The 6,662-nt window shown below is 34.8% G+C and overlaps 1 long non-coding RNA gene across 1 annotated transcript in view; it reads left to right on the top strand.

Moving 5' to 3' along the window:
* The window catches only part of LOC128248104 (uncharacterized), a 29,305-nt gene extending 25,513 nt beyond the window's left edge, over nucleotides 1–3,792 (top strand). Inside the window, exon 3 of the long non-coding RNA XR_008264370.1 lies at nucleotides 714–3,792. This is a non-coding gene — a long non-coding RNA (uncharacterized LOC128248104). The remainder of the gene's footprint in view (nucleotides 1–713) is intronic.
* Nucleotides 3,793–6,662: the final 2,870 nt, after the last annotated feature.

Raw genomic sequence — 6,662 nt, 5'->3', positions numbered from 1 at the left:
TGTGTGTGTGTGTGTGTGTGTGTGTGTGTGTGTGTGTGTGTGTGTGTGTGTGTGTGTATTTACATTACACACATAAAGACACAAACACATACAAATCACGCTAGCACATATTTAAATATAAATATAGATGCATTTGTTAATGTTAAACTTCTCTATTTAGTTAGTACACTGTACGTTATAATATATGGATTTCTATTTAAAATTTCATCATTATTGATATTATTGATCTCTTTAGAACAGCACAATACCATACGAATCTATTAATGTATTACTTTTTTACGCACACAATAGAAAACAATCTCAGCTTTAGTAAACCGTAGTCAGTTTTTAAGTATCGAAGTGTCACCCGTCAGTTCTCAAATATTTAAACAGAATCCGATAATTCGATACAAATATAAAACCTCGTTACTTATAGACGTATAACTACAATGAAAAGTGTAGTGACAGTATTTCTACTCCTTTAATACCAACATTTTATGACAATCCTTTAAGATTAAGCGGTCGTGTAACTGTTACTTTAAGCCGTGATTCTGATCAACCACATGGTATTACGATGTTACAAGACCATATTTGCTATCTTTGTCTTAGTGGGAATGTGAGGTGTGTTATATTTATTTAACTGGTGTCGAAAATGCAACTCCCCTTCACGAGCAACTTAAATTGTGTACTTTTATGCTGAGCACTTATTATATTTTCTTTCTTTTTCCCCTCAGAGTATAATTACCACACTACATGTCAACAGCCATCAGAAATCATCGGAGTCGGAAGAGAGAGCATAATATATACCAAGTAACATTGGTTTTCGTGAAAAACATCTACATCGTGATTTCTGTTACGCAAAATATTTTGACTATCAACAGAATAATTCTACCGATTATAGTAACAGAAAAAAGAAGGAATATAAGGAAAGACAGAAGAAATTTTAATTCTAGACGCAAGTTTTGGAACAAAATATTAACTACCAGCTCTAGATAGATATTTTATTGGAATGTGCTAAATTTACCTGTTATATTCATAGCGTGCATCTTGCTATGTTTCCGTAATATTGAAATTTACGACCTCAAAGTTAAGAAAACGTACCTCAGATATATATAGAATTTATTTGTCAAAGTACTTAAACAAAATGTACGTTTTAATATGAGACATAATACGTTATATAACATGCAGCGTTATTTCACGAGTACATTTCCGCATTGATACCTTAAACTAAGTGATTATAATTCCTGCCTCGTATAAACTGTGTTTACCATAAACAAATTGTGCATTACTTATTCAATATCTGACACAAACTTCGCGGTGTTTCAGAAGACTACATGCGAATGTTTATATCTTACGCATCTGAAAACTTTACCTGAACAATGAAGCCTCGACATCACCGGACAACCTGCAAGAAACAATAGCGGATGTCCTTATCATATTGCAGCATAGGATTTCAAAGGCAAAACATCAATTGCATTAATTAGTTCGACAATAAATGATCCTAAAACATGACAATTTTTTTTATCGCACGCATCTCATTGTACAAAACAAAAACATATCAACACTGAATTGGGTTAAAATCCAAAACCAAGACTAAATTAAAATTTCCCCATCTATTTTATTCCGCAATTCTGTATTATGGGTGAGAGATATTGCTCGTAATGAAACTATATGAAAATATTATTTTCATGTAATATTCGCTGATGGAACAAAATAAATATTTTAAAGTCAGTGTCTAATAAACAATCCTAAAGTAAAAGCCATCTATTATTCATAAATGGCATAGTCCACAAAAATATTTTTCACAATATTTTATTGAGAAACACTGTGAGATTCCTTTATTTTAAATGTAAAAATACCTCTCCGAAAGCTATATATACTTATATTAATATATAGACATCTGAACTCCGTAGTTCACAACGATGAAATTTAACATGCAAGGGGCCGAACACTTTACAGACATGAATACCTTTCACATATTACAGGTACAATTTACTTTTATCAATGAGTGGACAGACGCAAAGGAAAAATAAAGTGTGTTGCTCAAAAACACAACGACAGGAATCGAACTCACATACACAATAATCGAAATAAATATACACAAATACATATAAATACATTTGATATAGTCTAATGTAAATCCGAACATTTGTGAAACGTGGAGAAATAATTTGCTCACATTAAAATGGTATTAGATACGACAATAAACGCAGTTGCACTATGCATCTCCATTTTCATACTGTCTTTTGGCACTCTAAACAATTTAATCGTCATCATAGTTATGAGTTCAAAGAAGATGAGAGGTTTGAAAATCACACCGTATATTATTTCTTTGGCTGTTACAGATATTATCACTGTATGGTTAAATTTACTACGTATTATCTTGATTTCGTCTGAAATTGAATTGTCTGAAACGACATATATTTTTTACAGATACTTAATTTTTAACGCCAATGACATGTCTTCATTTATAACAATTATTATCTCCCTTGAACGTTTGTTGGCCGTGTACTTGCCATTTAAATTTAAGCATATGCCAAACCACATGTATTCTTTCTTCTTTGTAATATCAACGACGTTCATAAGTCTATTAACAATTAATACTACGTTGGTATACTCTAATATCGTTTCTGAGATGATGCTTTCGATAACAGTAGCTTTTCTATATGCCTTCATCCCAGCGGCTTTTTTATTAGTAAGCAATATTCTCCTGTTATACAAGTTATTTAACAGGCCGCGTCTAGGCCAGCAGCAACACGACAATACACAGTCGCGAAATACTATGTATCTTGCGATCAGTATAAATGTTATATTTCTTCTTACAACTTTTCCTGTGGCGACTGTTGCAATTTTAACTGGTCTCGACGATTCTAAGTTTTCGCATGCATTTTTAATTGCAGACGTTTGTTCCACGATTAACTATGCTGTAAATTGTATTGTATATTTCTTAATCAGTAAACAATTCAGGAATACATTCAAAGAAATAGTTTGTATGAGGAAAAGAAATTAAACAAGTGACATGTGACCTCATTTATAATTTTGCGATATCTAATAATTTAGGTTAAGTAACAGAATCGAAGAAGCGAAGAGAAATGTTCATAGAATGATGAGAGGAATGGGTAGTTGAATAGATCCGCCACTTTGCTTGAATGACAATTATTCTATCATCTCCGAACGTATGAAAGGCGACACGCCCGTATGATTCGAATTCTATTGGAAAGTGTCTGATTGTTGAATAAATTGACGTGAGCATAAAAAAAATATCCACGCAACTGCAAATGTTAATACTTATCATACTGCTATTACTACCACCGTCGCCATTGTCACCAATACCACCATCACCACCACTAGTACTAGTACTACTACACCTGCAAAATTAATTCTGATGCTGCTACTACTACTACTACTACTACTACTACTACTACTACTACTATTTTTCCATTCATATATGATGCCCTAAGTTGTGGACTCCATCCTGGCGCCATTCAACCATAACCAATGATAACCGATATTGCTATGACCGCAAAGAGTAAATTCATTCTTCGAATCTAAAACACATGTTCACATGTTCGCACATTTTACAACAAATAAAGGAATGCACAATAACTTCTATCTCCAGTTTCGTCTCAAATTAGAATACGAGAAACTCGTTGAGACAAAGAACGAATACGGAAACTCCGTTCCGAAAACTGAAAACTTAAAAAGTTATATTTATTATTGTGATTATAACATCAAAGTCTGTAGGTAAACGAAAAGTATTTCCCACCGTGGCCAAGCATATGTGATACAGCGGTTAGCCAGCCGCAGCTTACAACAGCCTCTCGGTGTCTATACCTTTATATATGCAAATCATCAATAAAATGACTGGAAATATTTCGTGTTTTTAATAATATAGACTAATTTCTGACATGAGCAGATGTCATAGACGCCTCTGAGATTTTCAAATTTCTAAATTCCAAAAAGGGTATCATAAAGCAGTTTATATTTACTTTTCTAAATATTTTCGATACATTGTAAAGCGATTTTGTAAAAAGTCACTTAAACGTTATTTTTGCTACGAACATAAAGACCCATCGTATGGGTGTAGAATTATCAAATCACCAAGGTGAATCACATCGAGGAGAGGGCCAGTTGATTAGATCGGCCCCAGTACACAACTGATACTTAATTTATCGAGCTCCAAGGGACGAAAGGTAAAGTCGACCTCGGCAAAATTTGAACTCAGAACGTAGAGACAGCTGCTCATAATATGCAAACATTTCTCATGACACCAGTTCACTGTTTACAGATGCTTGCATTTTTAATGTTTTCCATCAATTTTTCACGGGTCCAGCTAGTTATTATTATATGTTTGACTTTTGCATTATAATTGTACCAGTTGACTCCAAGTTTCACCCAGAGACCTCAAGGGACAACAAGTTAGAAGTTCATTTTGATGCAATGCCTAGGGTGTCATATGTTTGGTTTTGCACATAGTACTGCTCTAGAGAATGCTTAAGAAAACATAAGAAAATTATGAGTTCGTTTTAAAATTTGAGATTACATACGTAGTATTTTACCATCATCATCACCATTATCATCATCATCATCATCATCATCATCATCATCATCATCATCATCATCATCATCATCATCATCATCATTATTATTATCATTATTATTATTATTATTATTATTATTATTATTATTATTATTATTGAGTGCGAGAGCAGGGCATGCCATCAAAGTGACACTGGGGTAAAATATACAAAGTCCATTATACCCATCATGACTACCCGTCTGATAAGGGCACACCAGGCACATGCATCACAACCATATGTGGGCGACATAGTAGTCTCATATCAAGATAAACAGCGCATGACCTTGCAGGTGGGGCCTACTTAGAATTTTCTTCAGGTCGAGTAGCCCATCCCGCTCAAAATGTCCTTGAATAAAGGTTGTTTGAGGATGTCGAACAAAATACCCATGTTTCCAAAGGTGAACTATCCAAACCCCAAAGAATTCCTCTCGACATATGACTATCATGCTGCCCCACTACTTCTGCTCGTGATCAGAGATGCACATATCATCAGCCACTAAAGGACATTCTCAACTGGTTAAGATCAAGCAACTGACAAGCAAATCTGTGGTATTGAGCAGAATATTTGCTGTAGCCCATCTTGTATACCAAGACAAAGCAATGTACTTGATAACACTTCCAATCAATTAAGATCAGAAGACATGAGAGCCACTGCCTGGTACTGCATCAGGGCATTTATTATTCACTGTTGTCAAATATAGGTGTGTGTGTGTGTGTGTATGTGGTAGGAAGCTTGCTTTCCAAGCACGTAGCTGGGGATTCTGTCTCATTGCGTGGCACGTTCGGCAAGTGTTTTGCTTTGTAGCCTCAGATCGACGAAGGGCTTGTGAGTGGATCTCATGAACGGAACCTGAAAGAAGTCCCTCGTATATTATATATATATATCAATAGTAAAGGTAAGATCACAAAAGCATGAAAGAGATCTCGATATTAAGGAAATAGAGGAATTTATCTATTAAACGTTTCATTGCTTTGATAAATGAGGAGATGCTGGAGCAGGTTTCCGCTCCGACATCGTAACTCGGAGTCTCATTATGGCAACCGAATAATCGTCACATATTATATTACAGGTATATATATATATATATGAGAAACAGAAAATGGAGAAATTGGCATGCAGATATCAGTTTCCTCAAAGATATTCAAATCCATATAATGAAATTCTAGTCCTATAATCGTTTCCATATCCAATTAGTTCTATTACAAAATTTAATTTAATTTAATTTAATTTAAATTTTCGTTTTCAAACTGGCTAATTGAGTATTTCATCGGGGAATAATGTTCACAAAAGGGAGTTAAAATTCAACATTTTGGCTGACTTCCGAGACACTCATATGCGTGCGTTGTTTAAAAGAGGATAGCATTATATTCATATATATACATATAAACAAATACGTTTGATATATTTGTGCGCGTGCATATGTAATACATGATAGGTTTTATTGATGGTGGTGTTGTAGTTAGGGGGGAAATAGAATTTCTTTGGTCAGAGAGAGATTAGGCGAGTGAGAGAGATAGATTGGTAGAGAGAGAGAGAGAGAGAGAGAGAGAGAGAGAGAGTGAGTGAGTCAGTGATAGTGAGGGTGATAACATTCATCACGAAATTGTGCATTTGTTTGTTAACATATATATATACACGTGCTCTGGTCAGTAAGTAGCCGGACGGTTGCCATAGTGAAGCCGCTTGGCACAGTTTGACCTTTAACTCTACTGTGCATGCGCACTAAGTTTTGACGATATTGCTCATTTCCCCTGTTTACAACACTTCTTGGAAGGAAGGTGTAAAGCAGGTAATCGTTTCATTGACCATGACAAAGATAGTTGAGCAGGAAATCAGCTTCAAATTTTGCCAAAATCTGGGCGATACTTGCTCAAAGACCTACGCAAAGGTTTCAAAAGTTTTCGTGTTGTCGCCATAATCAAATAAAAACCTTGTGCAACTGAAATCCGAATGTCTTTTTGGTCAGCTGTAAGCAGTTTTGGCACAAACTTGGCAGACACGCGTCTCATATCCAAATCTTCAGTGATAACGTACTGAACTGAATCTGGAACTAATATGCAAGTCACCTGAAAACTCATGGATGGTAATATATATATATATATA

The sequence above is a fragment of the Octopus bimaculoides genome, chromosome 6, assembly GCF_001194135.2.
Source record: "Octopus bimaculoides isolate UCB-OBI-ISO-001 chromosome 6, ASM119413v2, whole genome shotgun sequence".
NCBI classification, from domain to species: domain Eukaryota; kingdom Metazoa; phylum Mollusca; class Cephalopoda; order Octopoda; family Octopodidae; genus Octopus; species Octopus bimaculoides.
This window is presented reverse-complemented; position numbering and strand designations above follow the sequence as displayed.